Source organism: Oncorhynchus nerka, linkage group LG15, assembly GCF_034236695.1.
Source record: "Oncorhynchus nerka isolate Pitt River linkage group LG15, Oner_Uvic_2.0, whole genome shotgun sequence".
NCBI classification, from domain to species: Eukaryota; Metazoa; Chordata; class Actinopteri; order Salmoniformes; family Salmonidae; genus Oncorhynchus; species Oncorhynchus nerka.
The window spans coordinates 42,017,655-42,042,881 of record NC_088410.1 but is presented as its reverse complement, the minus strand read 5'-3'; the positions used below and the strand labels follow the sequence as shown (position 1 = coordinate 42,042,881).

The 25,227-nt window shown below is 42.6% G+C and overlaps 1 pseudogene; it reads left to right on the top strand.

The window, feature by feature from the left end:
* LOC115142691 (echinoderm microtubule-associated protein-like 6) overlaps positions 1–25,227 on the top strand; it is a 61,347-nt pseudogene that overhangs the window by 14,933 nt on the left and 21,187 nt on the right.

Below are 25,227 nucleotides of genomic sequence, written 5' to 3'. Positions count from 1 at the left end.
CCCCAGGGACATGACGGAGGTGGTTCACATCAAAGACAGGAAGGAGGTCATCCACGAGCTGAAGTTCTCGCCGGACGGCTCTTACCTGGCGGTTGGCTCCAACGACAGCCTGGTAGACATCTATGCTGTTGCGCAGCGCTACAAGAAGGTGGGTGAGTGCAACCGATCCACCTCTTTCATCACCCACCTGGACTGGTCGGTGGACAGCCGCTACCTGCAGACCAATGACGGGGCAGGGGAGAGGCTCTTCTACAGAATGCCAGGTAAAAACCACTCTTAAATCCTATAATACGATGGCCTGACTGGTCTAACGTCTACCGTGTTGACATAGGCTTGATTCTGGCCTACTGCTCTTTGACATAACCTCTCACTATCCTTTTAGTAAATATACATAAAAATACATTAATACAATAATGGGGTACAGTAACACTTCCCCTTAAAGGTGCAATCTTCAGTTCAATCAACCACAAAGAGAGCACCCCGCTACTCTTTTGGTAAACAGTTGATGGAAGGGATTGGAGAAATGTAACCAGTTGACTTATGGTTGACAGTGACATGTCTCTATGCTCTTCTCCCTCATCTCCATAGCGGGGAAGCTCCTTAGCAAAGAGGAGACCAAGGGAATCCATTGGATGACCTGGACAGGCATCATCGGGCCCGAGGTCAACGGGATTTGGCCCAAGTATGCCAACGTCACAGACATAAATTCCGTGGACGCCAACTACAGCAGTGCCGTGCTGGTGACTGGGGATGACTTTGGCCTCGTCAAGCTTTTCAGGTTCCCGTGTCTTAAGAAAGGTCTGGCTATATATGTGTTTTCTTACAAGCCTTTCTCTCATGCATTCAGTGCCTGTAGCAAATATACGGTAGATATTCTTAGTTTCTTTGGTCACACTTTGTTTTGTGAGAGTATCAACATCTGTAGAGCATCTATCAACAAACTATCTGTTGATAAGCAACTGCTTGCTAAGGTTAGGGTTAGGTTTAGAATAAGGGTTAGGGTAAGGGTTAAGTTTAGGGTTGGGATAAGGGTTGGGTTAGTAGATAGTTGGAATGTTACTGCTAGTCTGTAGGTAGTCTGTCTAGAATCTACAGACGGACTATAGATAATAAAGTGTTACAGTTTTTCCCCTACATAGGTCACCATGATAATCTACAATGATGGAATTCAGTCATCAGACAAAATATACTTTATTGATAGCCGTAACACTACCTTTACCAGGCAATGTTATGGCCATCATATCAAGACATATCTTAGAAGAAAATGTCCCAGCTCAGCTTCTAATATACTGTATGTTTTAATATATGTTATCTCTCACTTGGTTTCCTTAAATGCATTATTTTGTGGTCTTTGTGAAACAGCGGCTAAATTCAAGAAGTACATCGGCCATTCTGCCCATGTGACAAACGTGCGCTGGTCCCATGATCTCCAGTGGGTGTTGAGCACTGGAGGGGCGGACCACGCCTTGTTCCAGTGGAAGTTTCTTCCAGAGGGGGTGATGAACGGTGTTCTGGAACCCCTCCTTCAAGGTGACAATTGCTGGATTACAAATGAACCCCAAGACCCTAACCCTACATTTACATTTGAGTCATTCATTTATCACCTGGTCACCTGGTTAATGTGCTGTCATAGTCTTCTGTCTGTTTATCTTCTGTGTGAATGGTATGAACGAATGTAAGTGTAAATGTCAAGTCTGGGTGATGACTTGTTGGTTTGATCTATCTATTTATTTATCTATATCTATTGAATGGTCTCCATAAAGGTCAGAGGTCATCTATCCTCTGTTTGTGTTTGCATCTCCAGAGGGATACGCTGATTCAAACAGTGGAGAATCCGACTCGGACGTGTCTGACGTTCCGGAGCTTGACTCAGACATTGAACTGGAGGCCCAGATCAGCTATGAACGACAGGTGGAGTAAAATATTTTGTGGAATAAGCCAATGCACAATTGCTACTGGGATTGCTCACTGTCTTGCAAAGTATTATACAGTACATGACCAAAAGTATGTGGACACCTGCTCGTCGAACATCTCATTCCAAACTCATTAGCATTAATATGGAGTTGGTCCCCCTTTGTTGCTATAACAGCCTCCACTCTTCTGGGAAGGTTTTCCACTAAATGTTAGGACATTGCTGTGAGGACTTGCTTCCATTCAGCCACAAGAGCATTAGTGAGATCTGGCACTGATGTTGGACGATTAAGCGTGGCTCGCAATCGGCATTTCAATTCATTCCAAAAGAGTTAAATGGGGTTGAGGTCAGGGCTCTATGCAGGCCAGTCAAGTTCTTCCACACTGATCTCAATTAACCATTTCTGTATTGACATCTCACATTGTGCACGGGGGCATTGTCCTGCTTAAACAGGAAAGGGCCTTCCCCAAACGGTTGCTAAGTTGGAAGCACAGAATCGTCTAGAATATCATTGTATGCTGTAGCGTTAAGATTTTCCTTAATTGGAACTAAGCGGCATAGCCCAAACCATGAAAAAAGGCCCCAGACCATTATTCCCCCTCCACCAAACTTTACAGTTGGCACTATACATTCAGGCAGGTAGTGTTCTTCTGGCATCCGCCAAACCCAGATTAGTCTGTCGGACTGCCAGATGGTGAAATGAGATTAATCACTGCAGCGAACGCGTTTCTACTGCTCCAGAGTCCAATGGCGGTGAGCTTTACACCACCCTAGCAGACGCTTGGCATTGCACATAGTGATCTTAGGCTTGTGTTCGACTGCTTGGCCACAGAAACCCATTTCATGAGTTCCCAACAGACAATTATTGTGGTAACGTTGCTTCCAGAAGCAGGTTGGAACTCGGTAGTAAGTGTTGCAAACAAACGATTTTTCGTGCTACGCACTCGGCGGTCCTGTTTTGTAAGCTTGTGTGGCCTACCACTTTGTGGCTGAGTTGTTGTTGCTCATAGATCTTTTCACTTCACAATAACAATACTTATAGCTGACCGGGGCAGCTCTAGCAGGGCAGAAATTTGACAAACTGACCTGTTGGAAAGGCGGAATCCTATGACAGTGCCACGGTGAAAGTTACTGAGCTCTTCCGTATAAGGCCATTTGACTGCCAATGTTTGTCTATGGAGATTGCATGGACGTGTGCTCGATTTAATACACCTGTAAGCAACAAGTGTGCAGAAATAGCCAAATCCATTCATTTGAAGGGGTAACATAATAACATATGATCTTATCTTAAACTGTCTCCTAGGTTTACAAAGAAGACCTCCCACAGCTGAGGAAGAAGCTAGTGGGCTCACTGAAACGACAGAAAGCACCAGACGAGGGGCTGCGTTTGCAGTTTGTTCACGGGTAAGGCACCTCAAGGGTGACTGTAAATGTATGTACTGTCAGGCCACTTCATATACTTGCAGTGTTTATTCCAAAAGTGATTTTGCCAAGCGGCAGGTATTTATTAAATTCTACACGTGCTTAAAGTATTTCCGCCAGAGTATGTTGTGCTTCGAAGTACCATAAAGTATCCAATAGCCTTGTTTTGACTATCAGGACAGGTCGAGGCCACGCTACTTTTAATTTACCAGTAATCACCAAAGTGTATAAAATTATGTAACTATAGATTTTTCCTGTCAATTCCTCATTGCACAGGTACAGAGGTTGTGACTGCAGAAACAACCTATTCTACACCCAGGCAGGAGAGGTGGTGTATCACGTAGCAGCCGTGGCTGTGGTCTATAACCGTCAGCAGCACGCACAGCGTTTCTACCTGGGTCATGACGACGACATCCTCAGCCTCACCGTCCATCCGCTGAAGGACTTCGTTGCAACTGGACAGGTAGATCCACAACCATATATTCATTTCTGTTTATTTGCTCTACTTTTTCTGTCTCTCTCACGCTTGAGTAATAGAATATGCTGCTGCAATCCATCACCATGTAATTGCATATGTAACTAGGCAAGACAGTTAAGAACAAATTATTATTTACAATGACAGCCTACCAGGGAACAGTGGGTTAACTGCCTGCTTGCCTGTTCAGGGGTAGAATGACAGATTTTTTACCTTATCAGCTCAGGGATTTGATCCAGCAACCTTTCGGTTACTGGCCCAACGCTCTAACCACTAGGCTACCTGCCACCCCAGGTAACCTAGTCATAGCTACATAGGAGTTCCTGTGTAACTATTACACTTATCGGGGCAACAGAAGTTAGTGTAACCGTTTTTTCTTTACCCTGTCTTCTTAAATTGGCATATTTAAGAGTATTTACAGTTCCAGTCAAAGGTTTGGACACACCTACTCAATGCCAAGAGTGTGCAAAGTTGTCATCAAGAATCTCAAATGTCAAATGTATTTTGATTTGTTTACCACTTTTTGGTTACTACATGATTCCATATGTGTTATTTCATAGTGTTGATGTCCTCAGTATTATTCTACAATGTAGAAAATAGTCCATATGAAGAAAAACCCTTGAATGAGTAGGTCCAAATGTTTGACTGGTACTGTAGTTAAATTGGAAGCTCTATACCAACTGTACTATTTTAGCAACTTAGTAATGTGCTGTATTTAGCACCCACTATGCATTTTGCAGTTGGAAGTTGAATTTGTCCCCATGCTCAGGTTGGCAGGGACCCAGCCATCCATGTGTGGGACATCCAGACACTGAAGTGCTTGTCCTTGCTGAAGGGCCATCACCAAAGAGGGGTGTGTGCACTGGAGTTCACAGGTAGGCCTGTTCTTATGCTCAATGTTGGGGAGAACTACAGCATGTTTGACTGTATTTTCCTTCGGTTTACTTTACATGTGTTCACTCCCAGGTTCTGGTTAAAACAGAGATGACAAGCAGTAGATTCACAGTTGACTGATGTTTAGTAAAGATTACGTTTGGCACAGCGGAAGGCACGGCGCAGTAAGTGATGCAACATTGGCTAATCACTTGAGTGGTAATGGCTTTGGTTGACAGCTTATTGTTAACCAAGAATCTAAATGCACACTTGTCTGCTCTATCTTTGGTAGACTTAAAAGGTAGACAGCAATATGACAGGTCCTCTTTATATAGCTTTATATAGCCCTTTACACTTGTACCCATATACAGGTTGAAAATGGAACCTAAATTGGAACGTAAGGGCTGTAGAGTAACATGCGTAACATGACACCAGAGCTCTGGCTCTGCACTTCACAAGCGCTGTATGGGGTTTGACTGACAGCTGTTCTGAACTTGAGCACCATACACGACAAGGAGTTGCCCCCCATCCCTCCTGATAATTGGGCAACTTTTGCACACAGTGACAACGTTTATGATCACTATGTTTAATGTACAGTTACAAGATGTCATGTTGTTATATGCTGGGTTGTTCTGAACAGAATGAGCCTATGTTTGTTTCTTGTGAAGAGCTTTCGCCGTGGCACACACACCTGAATGCAATCATGACTCCTTTCTATGTGCACCAAAATTATGATCTGCTTCGCTGAATTGCCTTGTGAAACCCTAACACTTTAAGATTGTATTTTCTAACTTAGCTAGTCATGTTGACAATAGAACAAGCTTTCAAATCATGCCCGCCTGACCCAGATTACGATTTATAATGGACCGTTTCTTCTATTGTGTAAACAACAGCAGTCATTTTGTGATGGCTGGGATGCAGGGTTGTGTTCCGAACGAAACCGCGTGTGTTTGCTCTTTTACCTCAACTGCACAGCTAGGAGAGCTAAAAGTACCTTATAGTTGAAGATTCTTATTTGAGTCATAAAAGTGCATTGAAATTGCTTAGGAATTGTGAACACTTTGGAGGTGTGTGGTCACTTGGAGACACCACTTAGTCCTCTCACTCACCCTATTATTTTTTTTTTCTTATGTTGCACCAACCTCACATTTTCCTGGAATCAAATTGTACAGTATTTGTCACATGCCGAATAAAACAGGTGTAGCTCTTGCCGTGAAATGCTTACTGAGGGGAACCCCTGAGGGGCCCCCATGTTGAGGATCAGCATGGCAGGCGGCCCGTCAGGAAGTCCAAGATCCAGTTGCAGAGGGAGGTGTTTAGTCCCAGGGTCCATAGCTTAGTGATGAGCTATGAGTGCACTATGGTGTTGAATGCTGCACTCTAGTCGACTAACAGAATTATCACATAGGTGTTCCTTTTGTCCAGGTGGGAAAAGGCAGTGTGGAGTGCAATAGAGATTGCATTATTTGTGGATCTGTTGCGGCGGTATGCGAGTTGTAGTGGGTCTAGGGTTTCTGGGATGACAGTGTTGATGTGAGCCATGACTAGCCTTTGAAAGCACTTCATGGCTACAGTGCTACAGGGCGGTAGTCATTTAGACAGGTTGCCTTGGCGTTCTTGGGCACAGAGACTGCTTGAAACATGTAGGCGTTACAGACTCAGTCAGGGAGAGCTTGAAAATGTCAGTGCAGACACTTGCCAGTTGGTCAGCACATGCTCTGAGTACGTGTCCTGATAATCCGCAAGGCCCTGCAGCCTTGTGAATGTTGACCTGTTTAAAGGACTTACTCACATGTGCTATGAAGAGCGTGATCACTCAGTCATCCTTAACAGCTGGTGGTCTCATGCACAGTTCAGTGTTGCTTGAACAGAACAGGGCTCCGGGCAGCCGCCTCCCTGCGGACCTGGCATCCTTTCACTCCCTCCTCTCTACATTTTCCTCTTCTGTCTCTGCTGCTAAAGCCACTTTCTACCACTCTAAATTCCAAGCATCTGCCTCTAACCCTAGGAAGCTCTTTGCCACCTTCTCCTCCCTCCTGAATCCTCCTCCCCCTCCCCCCCCTCCTCCCTCTCTGCAGATGACTTCGTCAACCATTTTGAAAAGAAGGTCGACGACATCCGATCCTCGTTTGCTAAGTCAAACGACACCGCTGGTTCTGCTCACACTGCCCTACCCTTTGCTCTGACCTCTTTCTCCCCTCTCTCTCCAGATGAAATCTCGCGTCTTGTGACGGCCGGCCGCCCAACAACCTGCCCGCTTGACCCTATCCCCTCCTCTCTTCTCCAGACCATTTCCGGAGACCTTCTCCCTTACCTCACCCCGCTCATCAACTCATCCCTGACCGCTGGCTACGTCCCTTCCGTCTTCAAGAGTGCGAGAGTTGCACCCCTTCTGAAAAAACCTACACTCGATCCCTCCGATGTCAACAACTACAGACCAGTATCCCTTCTTTCTTTTCTCTCCAAAACTCTTGAACGTGCCGTCCTTGGCCAGCTCAGCTTCTGATGACCAGGTGGCGAATCACATCTCTGCATGTCTGGCAGACATATCAGTGTGGATGACGGATCACCACCTCAAGCTGAACCTCGGCAAGACGGAGCTGCTCTTCCTCCCGGGGAAGGACTGCCCGTTCCATGATCTCGCCATCACGGTTGACAACTCCATTGTGTCCTCCTCCCAGAGCGCTAAGAACCTTGGCGTGATCCTGGACAACACCCTGTTGTTCTCAAATAACATCAAGGCGGTGGCCCGTTCCTGTAGGTTCATGCTCTACAACATCCGCAGAGTACGACCCTGCCTCACACAGGAAGCGGCGCAGGTCCTAATCCAGGCACTTGTCATCTCCCGTCTGGATTACTGCAACTCGCTGTTGGCTGGGCTCCCGCCTGTGCCATTAAACCCCTACAACTCATCCAGAACGCCGCAGCCCGTCTGGTGTTCAACCTTCCCAAGTTCTCTCACGTCACCCCGCTCCTCCGCTCTCTCCACTGGCTTCCAGTTGAAGCTCGCATCCGCTACAAGACCATGGTGCTTGCCTACGGAGCTGTGAGGGGAACGGCACCTCAGTACTTCCAGGCTCTGATCAGGCCCTACACCCAAACAAGGGCACTGCGTTCATCCACCTCTGGCCTGCTCGCCTCCCTACCACTGAGGAAGTACAGTTCCCGCTCAGCCCAGTCAAAACTGTTCGCTGCTCTGGCCCCCCAATGGTGGAACAAACTCCCTCACGACGCCAGGACAGCGGAGTCAATCACCACCTTCCGGAGACACCTGAAACCCCACCTCTTTAAGGAATACCTAGGATAGGATAAAGTAATCCTTCTCACCCCCCTTAAAATATTTAGATGCACTATTGTAAAGTGGCTGTTCCACTGGATGTCATAAGGTGAATGCACCAATTTGTAAGTCGCTCTGGATAAGAGCGTCTGCTAAATGACTTAAATGTAAATGTTAAATGCTTGACTCGAAGCGAGCATAGAAGGCAATTAGCTCGTCTGGTAGGCTCGTGTCTCTGGGCAGCTTGTGGCTGGGTTTCCCTTTGTAATCCGTGATAGTTTGCAGTAAATGTTACCGAATGTATCCAGAGTATTTTCAGATTTTGTCATCAATAAATGCCGCGAATAGTGTAGTACATGTAAAATGCACATACAAATCAACATTGAAGGAGGAGATTGCAGCAGCGGTGTTCTTCGTGGCTTGGCTGGCAAAGCTCCACTATTTTGTTTTAATGACGTATAGAGCTGGTCTTTGTTCAGCAATCTTTATTAAGAGCTGTCATTTTATTGTGAGGAACTGCAGTTTTATCAGAATTTCTTTCTGTTTTATCCTCTTATGTGAGTGATCTTGAATTCAAAACAGCTCAAGTCTCAATTTCCGATCAACCAAATTCAGTACAGGATCACTCACATAACGGGGAACAAAAGAAAAATGATAATCAAACTGCAGCTCCTCTCAATAAAATGACAGCTCTTAATAAAGATTGTTTAGTAAAGAAGACCAGCTCTATACGACATTAAAATAAATAGTTTGGATTCAGGCTAGTGTCAGGTGAACTTGTGTACTCACCTTTTGGTCTAATAATTTTCCCATTATTTCCAAACTTTTCCCTTTCAGTTGCTACCCTGGTTATGCATATGCTTTTCATATTTCGTCTGTAAGAAACATTTAAAATATAACCCTATCCATATAGGCCAATTCCCACAGGTGTAAAGGTTAAACACTTCTACAGGCATTGCGAGATCTGATAAGCAGTGCAACTCGACTGTGATAAAGACGACGTGGAACAAGGGCATAACCGGATTTCTTGATTGCTCCAATAGCTGACGACACAAATTATATGATGTCCATGTTTCTGGATATCTGAAAGCTGCTGACCTTTACTGAATGCGGCTGTATGCACGCATGAGTGGATGGGATAACAAAGAGGGCATAACAAAATGGCTCTCTTCCTTTTGGCCCGCAGTGGATGGGAAGAGTCTTGTTTCTGTGGGCATTGACGAAGGTCATTCCATCGTGTTGTGGGACTGGAAGAAAGGGGAGAAACTGGCAAAAGCAAGGTACAGTATGCATTCAGTAAAGCAGGACATTCCCATTTTTTTTTTACCTTTATTTAACCAGGCAAGTCAGTTAAGAACACATTCTTATTTTCAATGAAGGCCTGGGAACAGTGGGTTAACTGCCTGTTCAGGAGCAGAACGACAGATTTGTACCTTGTCAGCTCGGGGTTTGAACTTGCAACCTTCTGGTTACTAGTCCAACGCTCTAACCACTAGGCTACGCTGCCGCCCCTTCAAGGTTGTTTACCTCCATCCACAACTTAATGTTCAAGTATCCCAATGGAGTGAACACATATATCAAGATGTAATGAATATGACTAAAAAGGATGATCGATTGAAAAACGGTGTAGATATCCAATGAAACATGAGCTAAATGCAAAACATTGATGGAGAAGAAAACAGACTGATGTGTGTGGGTTCTGCTTTTCATTCCCTAGGGGCCACAAAGATAAGCTTTTTGTGGTGAAATGCAACCCCTTCCGTATGGACAAGCTTGTCACCGTGGGAATTAAGCATATAAAATTCTGGCAACACACAGGTATTCCCCACGATTATTTCCATTCCCAATATCGTTTAATTTAGCAACAGTTGTTTTTCCTGGGGTTCACAGAAAACCCGGTGGCACTTTATTTTACGATAAACTATCAAAAGAAAGAAAGTGGCACACTCCATGTATAATCTCCCAGCAATTGAATGGGTATTTACCAATGTTTCGGCATCACTGTACCTTCCTCCTGATCAAGTGATGCCGAAACGCTGGTAAATACCCATTCAATTGCTGGGAGATTATACATGGAGTGTGCCACTTTCTTTCTTTTGATAGTTTATCGTTTATTCACCGTTAGTCAGCACCCCCACACTAACTATTTTCTGGGTGCGTGCCAGCTCATGTTTTTTAGGCACTTTATTGTACACAACAGAAATGTATTTAAGAAATGACATGATAAATGGTCATTATTCTGCAACGTCCATGTGAGAATTGTGATAGTTAATATTGGTTTGACAATGCAACTGTTCAGTGAAGCAATTCAACCATGAATTGCTTTGTTGCCCTCTAACATATTATCTAAATCAACACCACACAAACTATTAGAAGTGTGGCAACAGTACTGTTTTTGTTGTTGTTCCATTGTCTAAAAAAACAACACACAAAATCAACCTTCGACTCTGAACGCTTGAAGAAATAGCTTTGTATGAAAGACTGCATGTGTTGGACCCAAGGTGGAGGCCTCACATTCAAAAGGGGTATCTTTGGAAACCTCGGGAAGCTGGAGACCATGATGTCCGTCTGCTACGGGCGCTCAGAGGACCTGGTTTTCTCAGGTTCCACCACTGGGGACGTATACATCTGGAGAGAGACCACCCTCATGAAGACCATCAAGGCCCACGACGGTCCAGTGTTCTCCATGTGCTCTCTTGACAAGGTACCCGCTGTCCCCAACCGTCGCGTAGCAGTAATCACTTTTGACTAGTACTAATTGCCTCACTTTATGGGCCGGTTTCCCGGACACAGATTAAGCCTAATCCTGGACGAAAAATAATTAATATTTTTTTGTCCAGAACTAGGCTTAATCAGTATCTAGGAAACCAGACCCAATACTACAATTCTCTGGATTAATTAACAGGATATCTTTACTTGGCAGCTCAGTAATCCATCAGCATACCACATGCCTACGCTTCTTTACTCATCTATGCATGATCTTGACCTGTCGTTTACCTGTAGACCCAGGTAGAATATAGAATACATGTTCCTTAATGGTTACCTTGGAAACTGAAGCAGAACACAAATGGGATCTAAATTAGTGAAGGTGATTGGGCTTGTGGGCGATTATTCCCCCCCGGTGACAGAGTCCCCTCATTCTCTCGCAGGGCTTTGTGACTGGGGGCAAGGATGGAGTGGTGGAGCTATGGGATGACATGTTTGAGAGGTGCCTGAAGACCTACGCCATCAAAAGGTCTTCGCTGTCTGCTTCATCTAAAGGTATGCTGTCTTCTTCTTCGATTTGTTCACTCCACATCCAAAAGCAGGCTATTATAGACTATTATATTTTAAAATGTAAGTCATGTACAGTATCTCAACACAAAAACTATTCCCCAGGTAAACTAAATTCAAGCAGTAATGTACCAATATTGAGAAATACTATGATTGTGAATGAATGAATAAATTATAAATGTATTCAAAACATGAATGAACGAATGAATGCCATAGGCAGCAACAACTTCCATCAGTACAAATAATGGTAATTGTTGCCATTTTCTTGCTGCTATTTTGGAATTTATGTTTGCACTTTGGCTTCAACTCCTGCTTATTTTCTTAGGATTGCTGCTGGAGGACAACCCATCTATCCGCGCCATCACCCTTGGACATGGACACATCCTTGTGGGGACCAAAAATGGAGAGATTTTGGAAATTGACAAGAGCGGGCCAATGACCTTGTTGGTTCAGGTGCGCAGAGGGGGTGGATGTAACAGCTAGACATAAGATCAGAATTTACACAGATTTTCACTGTCTTAAAAATCCTAACAAATGGTTTGACTATTACGTGTGTGTGTGTGTTTAGGGTCACATGGAGGGTGAGGTGTGGGGTTTGGCTGCTCACCCTCTGCTTCCCATATGTGCCACTGTAAGTGATGACAAAACGCTCCGAATCTGGGAACTCTCCTCCAACCATCGCATGGTAGCTGTCCGCAAACTTAAAAAAGGTACCTGCTATAATTTTGTCTTGTTAAATATTTTATAAAGGTTTCATTGAAAAACAATTACTGGTACATCTGTAATACATATATACAGTAGAAACGTTTGTGGTCATACGCACATTATGACCACAGACGTTTCTATATATGTATTACAGATGTACCAGTAATTGTTTTTCAATGAAACCTTTATAAAATATTTTAAAAACTTAGGTGCTGGGCTCATGAAGAATACTTGAAAAGAACATAAAGGCCCACACACTGAATATCCTCCCAATTACCACCTCTATTGAAAACATTTCAATCCACAAGGATCTTCGTTAGGTCAAAAGATCTGCAATGCATGACATTTAAAATAATAGGGCTTTACAATGATACATTTCAATGTACTCGAAATGCAGCATTTAAAAAGACAACCACTGTCCCCCCGAAATGAAATATAAAAGCAAGTATCCTCAAAATAATCCTCCCAGAATACAGCATTATGAGAGTATCTGCAATTTTTCTTTCTACCTCCATGCGTGTTTAAAATCGGTTTCTGTGGCTGAAATCAGGATCATAGCTATGTTTTTATTTGATTTGAGGTGGTAGATGCTGTGCCTTTTCTCCTGATGGGAAAGCCTTAGCCGTGGGTCTGAACGACGGCAGTTTCCTGGTGGTGAATGCCGACACCTTGGAGGACATGGTGACCTTCCATCACCGCAAAGAGATCATCTCGGATATCAGGTTCTGCCAAGGTAATTCCAGGATGTGGTCATTTATTGACAAAATATATTTGGGCCTGTTGTTTTTGCAAACAAAGTTGTATGTGACCAAGGTCGGTTAACACTACAGTTTTCACTCTGCCATATCCCCCTGCAGATGCTGGAAAATACCTTGCGGTGGCTTCTCATGACACTTTTGTGGACATTTACAATGTGCTGACCAGCAAGAGAGTGGGCATCTGTAAAGGAGCTTCCAGCTACATCACCCACATTGACTGGGATACCCGTGGTAAGTGAAAGGAATAGAAATGCCTATACACTTGGCTTGGGAGGTCGTATAAATAAATACCCACTGCGCACACTGTTGTATATGTTCTTGTATATTTTATAGCAGCAAATTCAGACAAATTACCGATTGGGCCTTTAATCATTTAGTCATTGATGATTCTAGTTGCAATCTAATTTGTTGCTGTCCACCCTTCTTCCCTTACATGCACATTTCTCTTATGATTCAGCCCTAAGAGTAATATTTATACTTTTTTCAAGAGCTATTATTGTTTTTAATCCTGAATACAGGGAAATTGCTACAAGTCAACACTGGTACCAAAGAACAACTATTCTTCGAAGCCCCAAGAGGAAGGAAACAAACTATCAATATTGCGGAGGTTAAAACACATGATATGTTCCTTGATTTTGTCATGGGCTCCTATTGAGGAAATCACGCATCAAAATGATATAGCGTCTTTCGCACAGATGTGTCAGAGGTGAAAGATTATATGTACATGTACAACCCTTTTTCAGAAGCATCGTGCATGCATGCCTGTTTGTGTCTGTCTTGTCTGTGTTGCATGTTTACAGTTTGAAAAGGTGGAATGGGCCACCTGGACCTCAGTGTTGGGACCCACCTGCGAGGGGGTCTGGCCCACACTCAGCTTTGTAAATGCTGCCTCTCTCACCAAAGACCGGAAATTGCTGGCCACAGGGGATGACTTTGGCTTCCTAAAGCTGTTTGGTTATCCTTCCAAGGTGAGTGAATACAAGTCTGACGTAGAAATACAATGCTCCATTGTATTGCACACATTCTCAACAATCTCAATGCCATTACATTAGCAGGGTTCTGTTCATTAGAGCACACTGTAGCAAATGTTTTGAAACGGAGAACAAAAACAATTGTTTGCTATGGGACAAAATTCTACATAGTACCTCCCAGTTTCATTCTGTTGAGAATTTTTCTTCACTTTCGTGCCTAATGAACACGACCCAGGAGTTGACTGCACTGAAACGAACCACTCCTTTGTTTCAGGGCCAGTTTGCCAAGTTTAAGAAGTATGTGGGGCACAGTGCCAATGTGACTAACGTCCGATGGTCCAATGATGACACCATGCTGCTGTCGGTGGGGGCGCTGACTCTGCGCTCATGATTTGGGGCCGCGAGTCGTCGGGACATAAGGAGAGCAAGGCGGTGGATAGCGAGGAGTCTGACGACGATGCGGAGGAGGATGGAGGTATCGTTTTTTTCTGGATTAAAAAGGGTCTTAGGTGGTGGGTGTGGCAGGGGGTGTAGCAGGGGTGTGGCAGGGGGTATAGCAGGGGGCGCAGTCGGCGCAGATACATTTTTGGAATATATTTAGAGGCCCCCATCTTGGTGGTATAGAGAAACATAAAAAGAATGTTAAGCCAATTTCCTGCAATTATACAAATGTCTCCATGGAGCTGAGGTTAAAAAAATGCAGTTTTATTGCTAATTTTCTGCTATTTTACACATTTTGCCACACAGCTGAGAGAAAAGGTTGCCGTTTTAAAGGAAATTTCCTGTGATTCTACATATTCTTTTTTTCTTTGATTTATTTATTTTTTTACCCCCTTTTTCTCCCCAATTTTGTGATATCCAATTGGTAGCTTGCGATCGACCTGTTGGAGACCCCTGGATTCAAGTCAAATTTATTTATAAAGCCTTTCTTACATCAGCTGATATCTCAAAGTGCTGTACAGAAACCCAGCCTAAAACCCCAAACAGCAAGCAATGCAGGTGTAGAAGCACGGTGGCTAGGAAAAACTCCCTAGAAAGGCAGGAACCTAGGATGAAACATAGAGAGGAACCAGGCTATGAGGGGTGGCCAATCCTCTTCTGGCTGTGCCGGGTGGAGATTATAACAGATGGATTAGATCAACTTTATTATCCCACCAGGGGGGGGTTTATTTGGTCATGTGCTTAAAAAGACATATACATAAAAACACAGAATAAACACTATAAAATGCATATGAAAGTGCAACACATATTTACTGTACACTTCTATCAACTAGTCAAGAGTCCAATTAGATTACCCATTGCATAGCCTAATGACTGTTGGAATGGAAGAGTCCCTGTATCGGTTCATCCTGAGCCTCTTTTGAAGAAGTCTCCTTCCCCGAGTCAGGCTGAGGCTGCTATGACAGCATTTTGGGTGAAAGGGATATGTACTGTTCTGTAAGATATTGTCCAGTTTTTGAAGGATGAGCTTTGTGTACAAGCTGTTAGATGATTGTTGGTCTATACCAGTGATCCTTCCCGCTGTCTCGCTTAATCACCGTAGTTTGGCTTGGTCTTGTGCTTGCATGTCTTGCAATCACACGTCTTGCGCTCACTTGGTCTTGCGCTCACATGGTATGCTTGGAATGTAGCTGGCTAAATACAGTTTGGTTGAGGTTGTCTCTGGTTTATGATTGTATGTATGTGGTTATACATGGTTGTATTGTTCAGGCACAAGGAATTGACATTACATTTAACATTTAAGTCATTTAGCAGACGCTCTTATCCAGAGCGACTTACAAATTGGTGCATTCACCTTATGACATCCAGTGGAACAGTAGTGCATCTAAATCTTTTAAGGGGGGGGGGGGGGGGGGGGGGGGGGGGTGAGAGGGATTACTTTATCCTATCCTAGGTATTCCTTTAAAGAGGTGGGGTTTCAGGTGTCTCCGGAAGGTGGTGATTGACTCCGCTGTCCTGGCGTCGTGAGGGAGTTTGTTCCACCATTGGGGGGCCAGAGCAGCGAACAGTTTTGACTGGGCTGAGCGGGAACATTATTTTTTCTCTCTGTAGGGTATGACAGTGATGTTGCACGAGAGAAGGGTACCGATTACATCACCAAGATCTATGCTGTCAGCATCCGGGCCATGGTTGGCACAAAGCCTCACCAGCGAGAGAAAGAAGTGCTCGTGGAGGAAAGGTACCGTATGGCCAACAAAAATGAATGACGTATTTTAGAATGGCATGGTCAGTTTGTATACTGCTTTTGTAAGAAGGTTTTGATAACGTATTTGTAGCAGCCAGAAAATAATCAGATTATCTGACCAGATAATCAAAATATGACATCTGTCCCATGAAGTAATGTTCTTGTCATGAAAAATAACACAGACAAGTTGGTTTATTGTAATCTGGTTATCATTATGTGCGCAGAAAAGTTAGGTCGCCCCGTAATATTAGGAGAACATTTGTCGTAATTCCACCTATCGGGAGGCAAGGCAGAGCTACTACCATTCAAGTTATCTATGCCTCTGAAAATCCTTTCAGATCTACATCCTGTGGCTAGTTGTTTCTGGACCTTCCATACTACTCTGCTCTAATAATAATAATAATAATCACAATAATAATCATAATACATTTTATTTGTAACACTTTTCAAAAACACAAAGTGCTACAAACACAAACAAACTTCAAATCAGTAAAAACACAGAACAGTACATCATAAAGACACAGTAGGTCTATAATGGCGAGAGTGAAGTCAGGTAAGACATGTACAGCAAAGTACTGTGCAATTAGGCACTCTAAAAGCCTCTGGAATGGCTCATATGAATCATGTCAATTCGCCATGTTATAATTTCTTCTGTGCAGGCCTCCTGTCAGTAGAGCTGCCCCCTTACCAGAGAAACTGCTGAAGAACAACTTAACCAAGAAGAAAAAACTTGTTGAGGTTTGTGAGATGGATCCATTTTTAAAAGGGGAGGTTGCATAGTTAAATAGCCAGGCAGGGTCTGGTGGGCCGAGAGATGTTGCCAAAGGAATGGCTGTTCAGGTCTATAATGTTCATACAAAACATTTGATGGGAAACATCAGCTTGTCCAGTATTTAGCTTTTTAAATATTTATGTTCGGGGGTCTACTTTTCAGGAGCTGGCCTTGGAACATGTGTTTGGATATCGGGGTTTTGATTGTCGAAACAACCTGCATTACCTCAACGATGGCGCCGACATCATCTTCCACACTGCCGCAGCAGTGGTCATCCAGAACCTCTCTGCTGGTGTGTATGAAGAGATGGACTGGCCATAGGGCAGTTATGGCAAATGCCAGATGGGCTGGTCCATCTTTAGCCCAGTTTGGCCTGTCTTATTGGGGGTTTCACGCAGACTTATCAGTATTTGGCTAATAATGGGAGCCTCAAGGCAAAAATGGGTTGGTATGGGGGCCGGCCTGTTAGAAATGCCATGGCAGATTTCTGGTCCCAGTCCGTCCCTGTGTGTATGAGCACAGGAACACTGAACACACTACTGACCTGAGCCAACCCAAGCTATACTGTGCTGGCCTGGTTACACCTTCACCATAGTTTACATTTTGGTCATTTAGCAGATGCTCTTATCCAGAGTCAGTGCTCCTCAAACTGTGCTGGAAAGGAAAATGTGCAGCACACTTTGGTTCATGTTGGCATGATAGTGTGAAAAGGGTATTGGGGTCTGGTGCTTCTTATAGGCATCCTAACAGGACGCCTGTATTCATTATGACTATATTTCTTAATGCTATTGTGCTATGCTATCACACAAATGTGAACACTTAATATATATTTATATATAAATAAGTCATAGGCTATACAAACCCAGGACCCTCTAAAAACGAAAAGGTATAACACTCATATTCAGAATATGGACACAACTAACTGTTTGCTGAACTATTGACTATTCTAGTGATAATTGTCACAACCTGTAAGGCTGTATATACATATTTTATTTTATGACAACCTTTTTTCTGCAAGTAACTGTATATAAATAGGGGGGAAATAAGTAATTTAAAAGTATAGAAAAACTCCTGAAATGTGCTGGGACTGATATTAAAGTTCCATACTGTATCTCTCCTCACAGGGACTCAGAGCTTTTACCTCGAGCACACAGATGACATTCTGTGTCTCACTGTCAATCAACACCCAAAGTATCTAAACATCATTGCCACAGGACAGATTGGTAAGTGGGAACCCACTCTATTCTCATGACTTTCACTGAACCCATCCACATACGGTTTGGCTTTGTTTTATCGGCACTGGTGTTGTTTTGTGAGCACAGTTATTTCTTTTTTTGCTACATTGTATCAGATTTATGTGGAAGATACTTTGGGTCAAAGAGTGAATGCAAATTTCGCTCAAAGGGCTTTTAATTGGCATTTAGTGTGAGTCTTCAATTGTGTTTTTACTCTTGCTCTTCAGAGGACATACTAAGCACCCTGTTTTGGGCTCCTGAGTGGTGCAGCGGTCTAAGACACTGCATCTCAGTGCTAGTGTGTTACTACAGACCCTGGTTCAATTCCAGGCTGTATCACAACCGGCCGTGATTGTGACTCCCAAAGGGCGACGGACAATTGGCCCAACGTCGTCCGGGTTAGGGTTTGACCGGAGTAGGCAATCATTGTAAATAAGAATTTGTTCTTAACTGACATGCCGAGTTAAGTAAAGATTAAATAAAAAATAAAAATACATATACAGTTGAAGTCAGAAGTTTACATACACCTTAGCCAACTACATTTAAACTCAGTTTTTCACTTTTCCTGACATTTAATCCCAGTAAAAATTCCATGTCTTAGGTCAGTTAGGATCACCACTTTATTTTAAGAATGTGAAATGTCAGAATAATAGTAGAGAGAATGATTTATTTCAGCTTTTATTTCTTTCATCACATAAATTGTTTAACCTGGGTCAAACATTTTGGGTAGCCTTCCACAAACGTTCCACAATAAATTGGATGAATTTTGGCTCATTCCTCCTGACAGAACTGGTGTAACTGAGTCAGGTTTGTAGGTCTTCTTGCTCGCACACACTTTTTCAGTTCTGTCCACAAGTTTTCTATGGGATTGAGGTCAGGGCTTTGTGATGGCCACTCCAATACCTTGACTATGGTGTCCTTAAGCCAATTTGCCACAACTTTGGAAGTATGCTTGGGGTCATTGTCCATTTGGAAGACCCATTTGCGACCAAGCTTTAAATTCCTGACTGATGTCTTGAGATGTTGCTTCAATATATCTACATAATTTTCCTACCTCATGATGCCATCTATTTTGTGAAGTGCATCAGCAAAGCACCCCCACAACAGGATGCTGCCACCCCCGTGCTTCACGGTTGGGATGGTGTTCTGCGGCTTGCAAGCCTCCCCCTTTTTCCTCCAAGCATAACAATGGTCATTATGGCCAAACAGTTCTATTTTTGTTTCATCAGACCAGAGGACATTTCTCAGAAAAGTACGATCTTTGTCCCCATGTGCAGTTGCAAACCGTAGTCTGGCTATTTTATGGCGGTTTTGGAGCAGTTGCTTCTTCCTTGCTGAATGGTCTTTCAGGTTATGTTGATATAGGACGTGTTTTACTGTGGATATAGATACTTTTGTACCTGTTTCCTCCAGCATCTTCACAACGTCCTTTGCTGTTGTTCTGGGATTGATTATCACTTTTCGCACCAAAGTACGTTCATCTCTGGGAGACAGAACGAGTCTCCTTCTCCTCCTCCTCCTTGTATATACATGCATACTATTGTTTGTACAGATGAACGTGCTACATTAGGGCATTTGGAAATTGCTCCCAAGGATGAACCAGACTTGTGGAGGTCTACAATTATTTTGGCTGATTTCTTTTGATTTTCCCATAATGTCAAGCAAAGAGGCACTAAGTTTGAAGGTAGGGCTTGAAATGCATCCACAGGTACAACTCCAATTGACTCAAATTTTGGAAATCAGAAGCTTCTAAAGCCATGACATCATTTTCTGGAATTTTCCAAGCTGTTTAAAGGCACCGTCAACTTAGTGTATGTAAACTTCTAACCCACTGGAATTGTGATATAGTGAATTATAAGTTAAATAATCTGTCTGTAAACAATTGTTGGAAAAATGACTTGTCATGCACAAAGTAGATGTCCTAATCTACTTATCAAAACTATAGTTTGTTAACAAGAAATCTGTGGAGTGGTTGAAAAATGAGTTTTAATGACTCCAACCTAAGTCTATGTAAACTTCTCACTTCAACTGTATATATTGATATGCAAATAAGGGGCACTAATGTCAAGCAGTTTTCAATACTTCTCAGTTTACAATAAGTTCAAAACCTTTAGCTGTGTCCTTGAGAGCCCAGGATTGAATGTGTGTTTCAGGGCGATTCTTGATGCACAATAATGCTGTCACATGACTGTTGCATATTTTTTTTTTTACATCTGTGCTACGCAGAGCATTTGAAGTGGTCACTTTCATGCCAAATGTCATCCTTACCCATTGCTCTTGTTACTTTTGACGCTTCCTCATTTCACCATTGTCCACTCCATAACAGGTGATGTCACCGACCTGCCAGGTAAGATGGTGGCATTTATTCTTCATGTCTTATTTACTTTGGTTTCAATTCCGGGTCATGTTCATTAAGCACCAAATGGAAGAAAACGCACTGAAACAGGGAGGGTCTGACATTTTTCAGTAAAAAACCCTCATTTCCAAATGTTTTAAAGCACTTTCTTTTGCTTGCCCTAATGAACATCATCCTGTTTATTTCAGTGCAACTAACACAAACGTGGCATGTCCATTGAAAGCATAACCCATCCCAAAATGTTTTATTTATAGTTGATGTTTTTGACTTGCAGAAGAAAAATTCTAATCTTTTTTCAAAACTCTGTGGTATAATTTACTGCTTTTTGTGTAGATTTGGAAATTGGTGGTGAGTATTGACTTGAGTACTGTATTGTAGCTTGTCAACCTGCCAGTGTCAGTGATTATTAATTGATGAATGAAGTCTTACTATGAATGAATCCTTGCTTAGCCCTTCTTGTGAGCATGCTGAAGTAGTTAAGCAAGCCACTCATGGTTCTTGTACTGTACTGTATATGGTAAGTCACTTACCAATATTGCCTCTTGTACTAGTACCAGTTTATGCATGTAGATGCCAGACCGGGACCGACCCTTAGTGAATTAGACGTGACCCGTTATAAAGTAACCTTGTACGACTGGATTGTCCTCAACATGTCCACCCTTCCCATCCTCCTCCTTGACCCTCAAACCCTGTGTTGTGACTGAGATGTGACCTCTTGAGGCGTGGTGCTTTGAGTACTCAAGGTCATTGTAAAGCTGCCTGCTTTTTGCCTGCAGGCCTCGCCCCCTCCATCCACGTGTGGGACGCAATGAGCAAACAGACGCTGTCTGTATTACGGTGTTCGCACGCAAAGGGGGTGGGCTACGTTAACTTCAGTGCCACGGGCAAGCTGCTACTGTCGGTAGGGGTGGAGCCTGAGCACACCATCACCGTCTGGCGCTGGCAGGAAGGTAACAAGGCAACTCTATTTGATTTAAGAAAAAAGATGAATAGATGGATGGATGGGATGAATTAAACTCTATTGGGTCTGACAACTTTAATCCATGTTTTTCTATTCCATAGGCACCAAAGTGACCAGTAAGGGCCGCCATGCCGACAGGGTCTTTGTGGTGGAGTTCAGGCCTGACTCGGACACCCAGTTTGTGTCGGTGGGAATCAAGCATATCAAGTTCTGGACCCTAGTGGGAGGTTCCCTCATGTACAAGAAAGGAGTGATCGGTGCAGTGGAAGACGGCAGGATGCAGACCATGTTGTCTGTGGCTTTCGGTGCTGTGAGTACCACCTTTCTATTTGTACATGGCTAATATATTGATTATCGAATTATGGTGAAGAAAATGAACAATTATTGTTTTGAACGTTCTCTTGAGGACTGTTGCCTGACTGAAGGTTCTACTCAATGCATTCTCAATGATGAAGATGTAGTCTAAAGTGCATTATAGTGGCTTGGAAACACGATGACATTTCAAAAAGAGGCAAATAATTACTAGGAAAATCCTTTTGTCATCATTGTGATGTCGCCAGATACAGTATAACTTCAGCTATCTAGCTAACATTGAGGGGAGAGCACCGGATTTTTGTTAAGTAACGTTAGCATTCCTAGCTATTTTGGGCTAACTTTGCTAGCTAATGGCATTGCCGTCTCTCTAAATACAGGGACGGCGAATGAACAGCTGCTGCACAGTCATTATGGGAAGTCTTTCAAGAGTGCTCGGTTCAATTGTGCACAAGAGCATTTTTTTTAAACTCTAAATGGTTAAACGAGTGAAATGTGATTATTGTAAAAAAAAAAAAAGAGAATTTTGCTTCATATACTATCATCCTAAATTAAAATATGTAATTATTTTGCATATTAATATATGATGATGATAATATTAATTTTTATGACACTACTTTCCTTTCCTTGATGTGGATAGTATGTGTTACTACATTGCACAAGCTCACTTTTTGACCACATCGAGTTGGTGGGAATTACACATCCTTTTTTACCTCGGATTGGTGAAGTTAGTATAAACGTTTATAGTCAGCAGATCAATTGCTTAAAAACACATCAAAATCTCTCACGAACACGTACATTACCAGTCAAAAGTCCAGGGTTTTCTTTATTTTACTATTTTCTACATTGTAGAATAATAGTGAAGACATCAAAACTATGAAATAACACATATGAAATCATGTAATAACCAAAAAAGTGTTAAACAAATCCAAATATATTTTATACTTGAGATTATTTTAAGTAGCCACCCTTTGCCTTGATGACAGTTTTGCACATTCTCCACAAAATGTGTTAAAAGTCAATGGGTCTGAATACTTTCCCGAATGCACTGGACATATTACTCCCAGATTCCACATTCATTTCCAATAGTATTCCAATTCAGGTAAAAACTACTTAATGGGTCCAAAAACTAGCTGGGTTTGATTTACTTTGATAAACCAGAAATCGTAAAAACAGGTTTGTGATAAAGTACATTTGATGACATCATAAGGACGGCAAAGTTGTTTCCTACAAAATATTTGCCTACTTTAGCAACGTCGTCATATTTCCAGGCCACTATTGTGTAATTTAGATGAAGCGTCATTAGTCCCCATTCAGAATGACTGGGCATCAGTCCACTTTTGGGCACCACTATAGCGGGTGTCTCTTTAGAACGGTCATAATAATGGCATGACGCGACAGAGTGACGGAGGTGCAACCCATGAATATTATTGAAGGTCTGCCATATCTTGTGGATGTCATGGACTATAAGTCTTTGCTTCAAAAGCGCTGTCTTTGTATTTGAGAGGAGTTACATCTCCTTAGCCCCGCCCCTCAGCTGTATACCAAAATAAATGATGTTTTGTTTCTGCTCAAAGACTGTACCTTTTAATGAGAGTTTTGTCATTGTTCTGACAGAATAACCTCACCTTTACCGGTGCCATAAATGGTGATGTGTATGTGTGGCGAGAGCACTTTCTGGTACGGGTGGTGGCCAAAGCACATACGGGGCCTGTTTTCACCATGTACACCACACTTAGGGATGGCCTCATCGTGACTGGAGGGAAGGAGAGGCCGTGAGTACTCTGACTTTTAACTTTCTTGATTCTTGCTCACAGTTTACATAACATGTGAGCGAGACATGGGTTACCTGATACAGGATATAAAATAAAACATTTTATTTTTTACACTGTATTGTTTAAAGTTAAATTGATTGTTAAAAAAGTGCAGTGCAGCGATTGATGATGCATACACAAATAAAGGAGATCAGGTTAATTTGCTATTCTTCACTCATCTAAAAACATGATCTCAAACCATGCATAAAGCAAGAAGTAGTGTGATCATGAAGTGTGATGCAATGTAAAAGGAAAACAGTAACATATGGTTTTTTTAAAGCTGTGTGTGCGTGTGGTCGTTCTATTCAAATGAATTCCTTTTTTAAAAAGATTGAAACATTTAGACATGACTAGGAAAGGACTTATTGCACAACAGTCAAAACAGCAAAAGACGACTAAAGAAAAAACTTACATAAAACTCGACAAACATTAACGACATCACATTTGCTCAGACACACGTCGCCACCGTATCAGAACTTATCAATTTTTGTTCAATGTTTTATTTATTTCTGATATTGTTTCTTATCTATTCATACAACCAACAGCCATTGGTTTCAGCCACCGTTTGTTTCCAAGACTGGCCCATATGGCTTCAGACTGTAGCTCGATTTTTTTCGATATTTAAATAACAAAACATTTGATTCTTCCCTTCAAGTTAATTCTATTCAACATACTGTACTTTACTCCACCCAAAGGGGCAATTATTAATTGTATTAATCACCGAGTGACAAGTGAACAACAACATGACAACAGGAAGAACATAACACAACATATAGCATACAGTACATGACATAAACTCACACACAGTAAATGTGATTTGATTTGTGTGTGTTCTTAACAGGACTAAGGAGGGCGGAGCAGTTAAGTTGTGGGACCAGGAGATGAAGCGCTGTAGGGCGTTCCAGCTGGAGACTGGGCAGACAGTGGAGAATGTTCGGTCCGTGTGCCGGGGGAAGGTAGGGTCCTGTGTTCTTCCCACTTATACGAACTATCAATGTCTGCTTTGTGATACTTGATTGCTGAACTGGACCCCTATAATCTGACTATAGACACTCATATAGGGGTGAATCCTAACTTCCACTTGTCTAATTTTCACTTTGTCATGCAATGTCAACGGGAGACTAATTGAAAATTCGATTTCATTAGGATTTGTCCCGTAGAGAGGATTGGATACATATTAGATGGTAATAGCTTAATCTTGACTTCTAATTGGCTGGGTGGAAATGTAGCAATGAAGTAGGGGCAATTCTGAAGCAATTCTGAAGAAGAGTTGCTTTTGTTTCCCTAATGTGCTTTGGGAAGGAATTTTACAAAAATATTGTGCACAGTAAAATATGTACACTTTCTTAATTTTATCCTGGAACATGCTAGCATACATTTATTATATGCACTTTAACATTACTATTCTCTTTAATATAGTTTATACTGAGTATCTGTAGGTATTATCATGATTGATTGTACTGTAAATTGAGAAATACTATAATACCACGTTCATTCAAGGAATAACCCCACGTTTCTTTTTTTATTTCACCTTTTTAATCCAGGGTAAAATCCTTGTGGGAACTAAAGATGGTGAGATCATTGAGGTGGGCGAAAAGAATGCCGCCTCTAACACCATGATCAACGGACACACACAGGGGCGAATCTGGGGACTAGCTACTCACCCCTCAAAAGACATGTTCATTTCTGCCAGCGATGACGGCACCATCCGCATATGGGACCTGGCAGATAAGGTGAGTGAGACGGATGGAGAACCGTTTTTGCCTTTTAGGCCTGAAATGCATGTTCGATGCAGCGGTGTGTTGGTGTGAGGAGTAATGTTAACCCTGTGTTTGCCATTGTTGTTCTGAATCCACTGCCCCTCGTCAAGTTCGCCACCCCCACACCCCCCTACCCCCGTCCGTTGGTCTGCCCTGCACTGTAGGC